Genomic DNA, 11,772 nt, shown 5'->3' with positions numbered 1-11,772 from the left:
ATGGATGATGGATGGATGATGGATGGATGGATAGATGATGGATGATGATGGATGGATGGGTGGATGGATGGATAGATGATGGATGGATGAGTGGATGGATGGATGGATGGATGATGGATGGATGGATGGATGGATGGATAGATGGGTGGATGGACTGATGGATGGATGGATGATGGATGAATACTTAATGGATGGATGATGGATGGATGGGTGGGCAGATGGATGGATGGATGGATGATGATAGGATGGACGATGAATGAATGGATGGAGGTGGTGTGGGCTTGTCCCATCTGTCATCCATCACCAGGACATCTACAACTGATTAACATTTGGTGTCATGTCAAATCAAGATGGCCACCACAGCCAACTGACTTTAGGGAACTCAAAAATTGCTATAACTCAGTCAACTTTACAGAGCATTGCCAATGTCTTTCCATCTTGGCATCGTATCGACACACACCTGTATGCTTCGGTTCAGACCCGTTAGTTTTAAACGTCTTGCAGCAGAGCTGCACTCACACGAACACACATCTCAGCATCCCGGCGTGTTGTGGCAGCGTCAGGCTTTAAGACCAGCATGGCTCTTCTATCATCCACTCTCAGAAGTTTTATTTTTTCCTTTTTCTTTCATGTTCTTATTTTTCTCTCCCTTGCAAAACAGAATTCATGACCTGCCAGCCTTTTTGCTGACTGCACACGCCATCCGCTGCCTCTGTAAATGATTTTCCAAGCTATTTTAGCTGCCTCACAAAACACTTGATGACACAAGTGGCATGAAAAGAACGCGGCTCAATTTGTCAGTGGTTGCTGCTTTGCTGCACAAACGTTTCCAGAAGGTGTTGATTGTCTGCACTTCCTGTCAACCTGCTTTGGACTGTAAAAAAGTGAAGCTGTTTACCCTTTTTACTTTTCGATGCACCGTAAAGCATCTTCTGTCCTCATCGCCCGACACTGAAAGTGGTCTTTACCCTGGTCTGGGTGTTAGGCTGCACAGTTAGCAAAATATCTCATGAACCCATAAACCAATTTCAGGAAGTAATCATTGGCTGTAAGTTTACAAGTGATTGACTTTAGCACTTTACCCAATTCAAGATGGCTGCCACAGCCAACGTACCTTCAAAAACAACAGAATTCAGAATATTTCAGCCACATTTACAGATATTGAGCATAAATCTGGTGTAGTGGTAGCTGAGCATTGTCCACAATGCATACTTTGAGCGCAACCCATTAACATATTTGTTAAAAATTTTGAACTTAACACAGTTTGTCTGTTAGCAAAATATCTCATGAACCACTTTTTTTACTTTTAGAAACTAACAGTGAATATACATCTAAAACTGATTACCTTTAAGAGTCAGTCCAATTCAATATGGCTGCCATGGCTAGCTAACCAAATCCAACAGAAGAATGGCTATAACTCAGTCAGCTTTTCAAGTATTGAACTAAGATTTGATGTGGTTATGGCGGAGAGTCATTTACAACATCATACTCCTAACAGTGCTAACATATCAGTGTCGCATTGAGACCAATGCAAAATATTATTTTCAAGGTTTAATCAAAATAATTATTGACATTTCTCAACATAAGATGAAATTAGTCCAAAAATGGCATGATCAGTGGGTGATATGCATTTCTTTAAAGTATGCCAGGGTTTTAATTTATTCTGATTACGTTTCGTTTGGTTCGTTCAGCGAGCTGTCCTTCTGAGCAGCAAGAGAACAGAGGTCAGAAACAAAGAGCGTGGATGGTTACACAGATGAAGAGAACGAGACAAAAGGTTTCCTTCAAACTGAGAGGAGAAACATTTCAGCCACTTCTGATTGCTCGTGTACAGCATACAGCATGACTCTGCTGTTGCGGGACACAGAAACAGACGAAGAAGGTTTGATTATTTCTTTCATTGTGTCCTCTTCCACAGGACAAATATAAGGAGACACACTCAATGTCACAGCGTGTCCTGAATCTGTCATGGCTCCAGTCTATTCCACAAGTCAGATAAGAATTTTCACAAAGGATCTGTCATCATCTCACCGAGATACTTTTTCTCCCTGCTGAATTGTTCTTCTTGCAACTTGGAGGTTTCAGAGCAGCAGCCGGCCACTCGGACCAACACAAAATGCAACAAGCCAAACCTGTCTTTCCTTCTTCTCTGTGCCCTGTGGTTTTTAATTTGATCTCCTTGTGATCAGCATGTTGAACACAAACGCAGACAGACACAGGGGACCAGGATATATAAAGAAAATCTATTTATTGAACTTAAAAACACAACAAAAGCTGACAAGGCAGCAAAACTTGCTTGGATACGTGGAAACTGTCATGATTTCTGCTCTCTGACACCTGCTACGCCCATTTCTCTGATGCAATCAGCACTCTTGCCCTGCACCTGCTGCCTTCTCTATATAAGACCTCCATCCACGCAAGATCCCTGCCAGATTATCAAACCCTTTTTGGTAATAGACGTTCAGCGCCTCGTTCATGTCCATGCCTGACCTTCATGTCTTGACATCACACCTGTTTACTGGATTCGCCACCTTGTCTGCCACAAGTCTGGTTTGTTCTGCCTTTCTTACCCTGGTAACTATGACCATTTTTTGCTCTATGGATTTTTCAATTAAGGATTCCCCTCTGGATTTGTTCTCAGACCTCTGCCTCCCCGTCTATGACCCCTTCTTCTTGAGATCAACTCATAGAAGGCCTCCCTTTCCAGCTGCTCACCCACCACCTTCGGTGACATCATTCCTACCACGGACACTGTCTCTCCAAGCTCTGGAGGTTGACTCTGCACTTTGCCTCACCTGCCTAAAAAGACCAGTTCCTGTGATCGGATCCAGACTCCCACCAGCAACTTAAATATAATAATCTTGTTTAAACGTTCTTGGTGTCTGTCTGAACTTTTGAATCCAAAAAACAGGTTCTTGTCAGTATAATTTGGCCAGAATGGATTCTCACTGACACAAGAGTGGTGCTCTGGTGTAGAGGGAGTCATAGTAAAATTAGAGAACAACATGCAGGAAATGATAACCATGTTCCATACCCTGTTTAACCCATCTACCTCACCGGCTCTTTCTCATGTGACTCCTTCTCAGCCCAAACCTCATTGTCATGTCTTACCCATCCACTAACCTCACCTGTCACCACTGGAGGTTTTCAAAGGGGAACCAGACCAGTGTGGACCGTTCATGACTCAATTTTTTTCATTCATTCAACCTTTATTTAAACAGATAAATCACAATGAGCCTAAAAGACTCAGCCACTGAGGTCTCCATGACAGTTGCAACCACCAATATCTTCACAGTATCTGCAGCCACCAAGATCTCTATGCCAGCTGCATCCTCCATGGTCTCCACATCTACTGCAGATATTCTGGTCCTCATGCCTGCTGCCAATCTTCTGGTCCCTACATCTGCTGCCAATCTTCTGGTCCCTACACCAGCTGCAGATCTTCTGGTCCTTATGCCTGCTGTAGATCTTTTGGTCCCTATGTCTACTGTTTATCTTTTGGTCTCTACAACAACTGCAGCCTCCCTGTCTCCCACGGCAGCCTCCCTCGTTCCATTGCCTCATGCAGCCCCTACCTCTGGTTTTTCATCGCCTACTGCAGCACCCCCCCCCCCCCCCCCCCCGTTTCATTGCCTGCTGCAGTCACCCTGGTATCTCCTCCAGCAGCTCTCTCGCTTGGTTTACTGGCTGAAGCTCCTTCCTCTACTGGTTATATATCTGTCACCGCATTAATCATCATAGGTTCCTCGTCTGGTTCACCTGGCACCACAGTCTCCCTTGTGGGCTCTTCGCCTCTCATTTTATTGATCTAGAGAGGCTCCAGGTGGGTATCTTCTCTCACCAGGAATAGATGGTCTCCTGGCCATCCACCTAAACTCTTGCCTCACTCTGGACAGTCTCCTGGCTGTCCACCTGGCCATCCACCTTAACTCTGGCCTTGCTCTGGATGATCTCCTGGCCATCTGCTTGAACTCTTACCCTACTCTGGATGGTCTCCCAGTCATCCACCTGGACTTGTGCCTCACTCTGGAAGATCTCCTTGCTTTCTTCTGGACCACCTTCACCCACCAGGTTCATCCAAGTCAGCCTAGTGGTCCGTCAGGAGCCAGACCACACCCTACCACACCCATTTCTCCACCGCAATCAGTGCTCATGCCGTGCACCTGCTGCCTGCTCTATATAAGAGCTCCTTCCACTCAAGATCTCTGCCAGATTATTGAACCCTTTTTGGTATTAGATGTCCAGTGCCTTGTCCATGTCCATGCCTGACCTTCCTGTCTTGACCTCACACTTGTTTTCCTGGATTTACCACCCTGTCTGCCACACGTCTGGTTTGTTCTACCGAACCTCTGCCTCACCAAGTATGACCCCTACTTCTTGTCCCAGACTTCAATTAAAGTTTGCCACCTCTGTTGGATCAACTCACAGACCTCCCTTTCCAGCTGCTCACTCACCACCTATGGTGACATAATTCCTACCATGGACACTGTCTCTCCAAGCTCCGCAGAGTCATTGTTGACTTTCTCCCTCAGAAGTTCACCTTCTGATAAAACTTTCAATAAATATTTTTGTTCACTCTTGTGTGTGGTTGAATTTCCGGGTCCCCCTCGTAATTCATTACAATAATTACATATCACTCTTATATATTCACACACATATATTCACACACATATATTTGTTTGTCTCTCCCTTCTGTCCTCTCAAAACCAGCCGGTCAAAGCAGATGGCCGCTTGTCCTGAGCCTGGTTCTGCTGGAGGTTTCTTCCTTTTAAAAGGGAGTTTTTCTTTTCCACTGTTGCCACTGTGCTTGCTCAGGATGGGAGACTGCAACGAAGCCAAGATTCAACATGTCTGCTGGCCTCCTTAGATAGAGAACTTTACTAATTGGCCTTTCTATGTATGTGAATGTTCCTGTAAAGTGACCTGAGACAACTTTGTTGTGATTTGGCGCTATATAAATAAACTGAATTGAATTGAATTGAATATCAGTAAAATAATATATAATCTGATAAAAAATATACTTCACCACCTAAACCCTTACTGCAGTGCCATATAGTTGGGTTTAGAGGAATAAAAGACTATGTATTATTGTTGCAACCCACTGGCTCAAATGATGTAACACAATGAGAACCACACAACAAAACCATAGACAAAGCCTATCTTCTTAGTCTAAATGAAGTCAGGTTACAGAACAAACATTTGTATCATAAGAGGTTAGATTTACTAGCAGCAAAGACACGAGATAAAACACCTAAATGTGCTGCACATGCCCACTGCCACCCTGCCCCACAATGATAAGACTCCTCTACCAGCCGTCTTTACCACAAGCTCACCCCTCAGTGTAGAAGATGGAAACGGCAGATTTCTCAGTAAATTTCAAAGCAGAAAACAGGATCAACAGCTTTAGGGGCTTTTCACATCTCAGCAACTTCCTCAGCTGCCTTTTTTTATCCATTTTGTTTGTTTAGGACAATGTGTGTGGAAGCAAAGGTGGTCTGCTGAAAGAATTTATTCAGCCTGTGTATTGGTGTGGAAAACATGCCAGAATGCTGTCTTTCACTTCACTGATGTTGTGCAGCAGCCACATAAAGTGAGGAAGACACACTCAGCTCACTAGCACATACACACATTCACATGAACTATTTCACACTTTGGCACATAAATATACTCAACCTAATCTATATGTTATACTTGTAAAAAGTCTTTGATGTTCTTGTTTAGGGTGGCTGCTCTGTTAGATGAATGTAAATGAGACTGTGAGGAGCCAAAGGAACAGCAGACGCACAAACGTCAGCAAGCTGGAGGGGAAAGCTCACAGCTACAAAAGCCTTGTGGGCATGTGCTTTCTCTGCCTGCCTCTAATTCCTCTGTTTCAGTATTGTTTGCTTGATAAATTGGAATAAAACATCAGTTTAGCCATTTTGTGGCTTTGTAAAGGATTGAGTTGTCATTCTGGATGTGCAGGGTTTGCACAGGGTGGATCCCTTAAAGCAGCAAAGTCCTCAACTTCACTGCAGACAGTGATGGGATCAACCAGAGAGAGAAGGGGACTGAGCAGATGGATTCTGGCCAAGTCTCAGTCCCAGACCAAATAAACTGGTTGAAGATCTCATCCAGGACAGGAATAGGAACAAATGTTCTAAAACAAAAGAATCCTTTGTTGAATGTTTCCTTTGCTACCATTTATTTATTTATTTTTTACTTTGCCCTAATTTATATTTCCTCACAGTAATATCTTTGTAGTATCTTTCCTTACTGGAAATATACAACACAGTAGTAACTTTCAAGCTGCTTTCTGATGTATAAAATCAGTTGAAGCCCATTGTGTGTCAATGGACTGAAGCCCTTTTACTATAGTTTGTCAGTTCATTTTGGTTTTCTTCATAAGTCTCTACTTTTCCTGCACCTTTAAAAAAAATATAGCGAGCAATATACCAAAGTCCCTCGTTGCTGAAGGATTTAAATAGTGAATGTTTGTAGTTTTGGAGAAGAGTGTTTGTTGTTTTCTGGACTAGAAGTGAACAGGGAATGGAAGTGAACCTTAATGTTTTTGGTGCAAGATACTCAAGTGGGTATAAGTTACACAGTGGAGAAGAACAGAGGAACTTAATTAAATCTTTTTTTCTTGTTTGAGGTGGTGCAGTGTGACGAATCGTGGTGCGTAGAGGAAGCTATTTTATCCACCACCAGGCGTAAAGGCAGAGCCAGGGGTGGCCAGTAGTGGCCTTATCCAACATACATTAATCTTCAGCCTCCCCACTGGCCACACCAATCATTTGAGGCAATATAAAAACTAGAAAACATAGTTTCATCAAATGATTGGGGTGGCTGGTGTACACGCACACACATGCAAATACACACATAAAGTGGCGGCTATTTTGAATTTTGACGTCGCATCCCAGTTCTGACAAATTTTCTTACACCTAGATTCGGCCACACACGAAAAAGAATGTTTGCCCCTTCCTTATTTTTCATTATTGTGTTCACAAGGTGTACATATACTATGGCAGTGGCTTCTTGGATTCAGGAATTCAATTTTTGAAAGGAAATTTTCTTATGTCTGAATGCAACCACACACAACAATGGAAGTTGGTGCCTTAATTATTTTTCAAGCTACCGCACTCACGGTGTTCACAAATGGATGAACAAAAGGTATTTCCATTTACCCGTTTTTGCTCCGTGATGGGGGATGAATATATATAGAAATGTCTGGTTTTATGACATTTGGTAGCTGAAGCTTAACTGAACTTTTTACCTCTTTTAACCAGCCGGTCAGCGCGCAGACAAATACAGTACAAATGAATTCAATTCAGTTTATTTATATAGCACCAAGTCACAACAGAAGTCATCTCAGGGCACTGAATTGAAACATTCATACAAATAATATAAGAACACTTTTTATCTAACTCCATCACAGAACTCTCATCTTGAGGAAGCATGAAGGCGACAGTGGAAAGGAAAAACTTCCTCATGAGGAAGAAACGTTTGCCAGAACCAGGCTCAGGACAAGTGGCCATCTGCTTCAACCGGCTGGGTTTGAGAGGAACAGATACACAATGGCAGGTCAAGAATCACATGTTAAGATAGAAATAATATCAAATGAAAACTATTCAGTTTTAACAATTCATTTAAGGAAATGAGGTCAATTTGTCCTCCAGTAGTATTAGCCTATAACAGAATAACAAGCCAACCCTAACCATAGGTTTCATAAAAAACGAAAGTCTTAATCCCAGTCTTAAAACTGGTCAATGTGTCAGCCTCACGGACAGAAACTGGAAGTTGGTTCCACAAGAGAGGAGCCTGATAATTGAAAGATCTTCCTCCCTTTCTGCTTTTGGAAACTCTATGAACCACGAGTAAACCTGCAGTCTGAGAGTGAAGTGTTCTGTTTGGAAAATATGGAACAGTAAGTTCTCGAATATAAGATGGAGCTAGGTTGTTGAGAACGTGGTAGGTTAGAAGTAAGATTTTGAATTCAATTCTGGATTTGACAGAGAGCCAGTGGAAAAAAGCTGAAACTGGAGAGATATGATCTCTCCTACTAGCTCCAGTTAAGACTCTGGCAGCAGCATTTTGGATCAACTGAAGACGTTTTAAAGAAGTATTTGGACACCCAGATAATAAACCATTGCAATAGTCCAGTCTAGACATGACAAATTCATGGACCAGTTTTTCTGCATCGTTTTTAGATAAGATGTTTCTAATTTTAGTGATATTACGCAGGTGGAAGAAAGCAGTTCTAGTAACGTTTCTAATGTGGGGGATAAAAGACTTGTCCTGATCAAAAATAACACCAAGATTTTTAACATTAGAGCTGGAGGACAGATTAATGCCATCTAAGGAGGGTGAAAGACTGAAAATTTTATTCCTAAAATGCTCAGGTCCAAAAACTAAAACCTCAGTCTTGTCTGTATTTAGAGAAAGAAAATTTAGGGTCATCCAGGTTTTTATGTTTTTAAGACAAACAGTCTAAGTAACTGATTAGAGTCATTGGGTTTCATGGACAAATATAATTGTGTATCATCAGCAAAACAATGAAAATGTATCCAATGCTGTTTCATAACTTTATCTAATGGAAGCATATACTGTACTGGCCCAAGCACTGAACCCTGAGGAACTCCATCTAACTGTGGTGTATAAAGAAGATTCATTATTTACCCTGATCCATGCTCAATAATCCAGGTAGAAAAATCTAACAATGTTAAATCTGGTCCTCTGGATGGGTTCAAAAAACAAAAAATTGTAGAAATGTTTCGTCTTTCATCTGAAAGACTTCTTCATTCTGACTGAAGTGTCTGAAGAAGTCTTTCGGATGAAAGACGAAAAGATTCATAATTTACATTTACAAAGTAAAAATTTGAATTTATCAGATAAATATGATTTAAACCAATTTAGAGCCGTTCCTGTAATTCCAATATCATATTCAAGTCTCTGTAGTAAAATATTGTGATCAACTGTATCAAATGCAGCACTGAGGTCTAACAGGACCAGTAGACACCTGTCCATTGTCAGAGGCCATGGGAATATCATTAGTAACTTTCACCAGTGCAGTTTCAGTGCTATGATGAGCTCTAAACTCTGACTGAAACTCTTCAAACAGATTATTACTTTGTAGATGTTCATGAAATAAATAAAGTAAATGAAATAAAAAATATTGTGGTAGAACAAAAAAAGTGGGACAGAAAAGACCCAGCTTGTATGATTTTTATCCATCCATCCATCAATAGATCCATGAGCGGTATACCTGCTTCTTCCTTTTTGGGTCACAGGGGTCACTGGTGCTCATATCCAGCAGTCACTGTGTGAGAGGCGACACCCTGGACAGGTTTCCAGTCCATCACAAGGACACTTTGAGACAAACAAGACAAAAAAAAACATTCACTATCTCACTCACACCTACGGAACCCCAGTATGTTTTACACCCCATATGTACCTTACTGCCAAAACCAGCCATTGGAAGGACACTCTCTGTGCTGTCCTCTTCTGGTGACTGTGTCAAGTCCAGTGACAAGGTAATGGTGACATCAGGAAGGATATTTGTTGTAAAACTTATGCCAAATCAAACATGTTAATCCACAACTGCCTTAAGGGATTGTTTGACAGTCTTACCAAATTGGTTGAGGCTGTAGACCAGCAGTGTACCTGTTGTGAGATTTGCCTTTGTTATCTTAGTGAAGCATAGCTGTTGCTGTGGAGCATGTGCAAATGCAAAAGAGACACATATATGAAGAGTCAGTTTCATTTCATTTTTTATTTTTATAGTGTAGTGAACCTAACCTGACGTCAAACTAAGCCTAAGGTCAAAACCCTTGACCTTGGGAACCTTGATGGACAGAAACTGTTATTTCATTGATCTGCATCCAGAAATACAGTTTGACCCATCCTGAGACTTTCTTTCTTGAATTAATCAAGTAGAAATGACAATTCTCTATGATCATTACTATTTTACAAATGTTTGATAATCAAATTGTGTTAGTTCAAACAATGTTTACAGGTTGAAGAGAACTACTCATTTTTATTTACATAAACAGTAAGTAATGATTTTTATTCCTCATTCTAAGAAGAAATCAGGTTAATATGCATTTCTTGATTTTTCTGTCTTCAATGAGCAAGTTTTGTAAGTGTGTGTTAAAGTTCAAGTTTCGGTCAACTAAAAGTTTACTGAAAAAAAAATGTCATGTTTAACTTTTACAGCAGATAATAGGAGTAGAGACTCCACAAAGTCTGAAGTTCTCCAATAATCTTCCTGTCTGTCACTAAAACAATCCTTGACTTTTCATAACACCTTACATCACAAACCACACCACTTTCTGGTCCATCGACCAATCAAAAAGCTCTCAAATGACCCGGAAGTCGACCCATTTAAATGTGGCAACTTCCCAGTTCAGTCTGCTGCTGCGCTCTAGAATGAGTTCAACATGGGAGTTTTCAGAGCTTGAAAGTTTTTCCTGGAGAAGAGTTCCAGACTTTAACTCTCTGAAGAGAGTTAAAGAGTTCAGAGTTCTTGGATGCTAACGCAGGCATCCAGAATGCTTCTATTGGAAGCCAGAATGCAGGGACGATTTTGGGAATTATAACTTCTGTTTGGATAACCTCGCACGACTCTCGAAGTATTTTAGCTGTTCTCAACGGAGACGCTGAAAGAGTCAAAGGAAGGATTCTATACCGACGCTGACCTATCATCAACCAGGTAAAAGTTCTACTTCGACCAAGCGTACCGTGACCAAGCTGAGAACTGAAGGAGCGTGCACGTTTCTGGTCAAACTGATTAATTCCCTCACACATCTCTCTGTAAGATAAATCTCCATTTTCCATCTTAAACTCTCCTTTCTCCTAAAATCATTACAGATATTTTAGAAATATCTGAAGCAAAGTTCTCAATCACCGCCGTGTGATTGATGTCTGCTGTTCTGCTGAGAAGTGAGGACAATCGCCGTATTGTGCCCACTTTCTGTGAAACTAGCCATGTTATTGTTTTCATATTTTGCCAAATTAATGTAAATGTGTGATGTTAAACTTTGATTCTGCAAATAAATGACCGCATTCATTTTGATGGGTCAAAGGTAAATAACGTCTCTCGTTACTTTTCTGTTAAATTCAATGCACGACATTTACACAGTCAGAAAAATGAAGAACTCGCGAAATGTATGAATATATCCTGCATATGTCATACTACAATAGCGCTTTACACAACCACAGTGATGGTGACCAAAGTGCTTAACAAAAACAGTCAAATGCAACTGTTTTGTGTTTACGCTGTTATGCGATAAAAACTGTTAATTTTCCAGAGATACTGTGTCTTTTTTCCCTCATTTCCCTCATTTTCCAACATGGCGTTAGAATTAAGGACTTCACGCTGACATTGAGGAGATGGCTAAGTTTGGACCTCTGGAGCCATTTGATTTTACACAGCCAGCAGAGCGGCCAGTATGGCAGCACAGATTCTCCCATTTTTGAGTAGGGTTGAAATTTGATAATGAGAGCAGTGAGGCACAAGTTAACCCACTCCTTTACTCTATTGGGAGAGATGCCGAACCAATATACATATGGCTCGTTTGTGTTTCTGGCTGCTAGACTAGGCCAGATCATCAGTTTGACATGATCTCATTGTGAGGGAGTTTAAGCACTTTATCCCAAGAAAAACATCATCCATGAACGTGACTGTTTTCACAGCAGAAGCCAAAGAACTGGTGAGACTGTTGAGAATCTTGTGCAGACCGTGTACGAGCTCATGCTTTATTTTGTGTGTATCAGAGACTGCATGGGTGTGGC

This window comes from Nematolebias whitei, chromosome 19 (assembly GCF_014905685.2).
Source record: "Nematolebias whitei isolate Nwh7 chromosome 19, NemWhi1, whole genome shotgun sequence".
NCBI classification, from domain to species: domain Eukaryota; kingdom Metazoa; phylum Chordata; class Actinopteri; order Cyprinodontiformes; family Rivulidae; genus Nematolebias; species Nematolebias whitei.
This window is presented reverse-complemented; position numbering follows the sequence as displayed.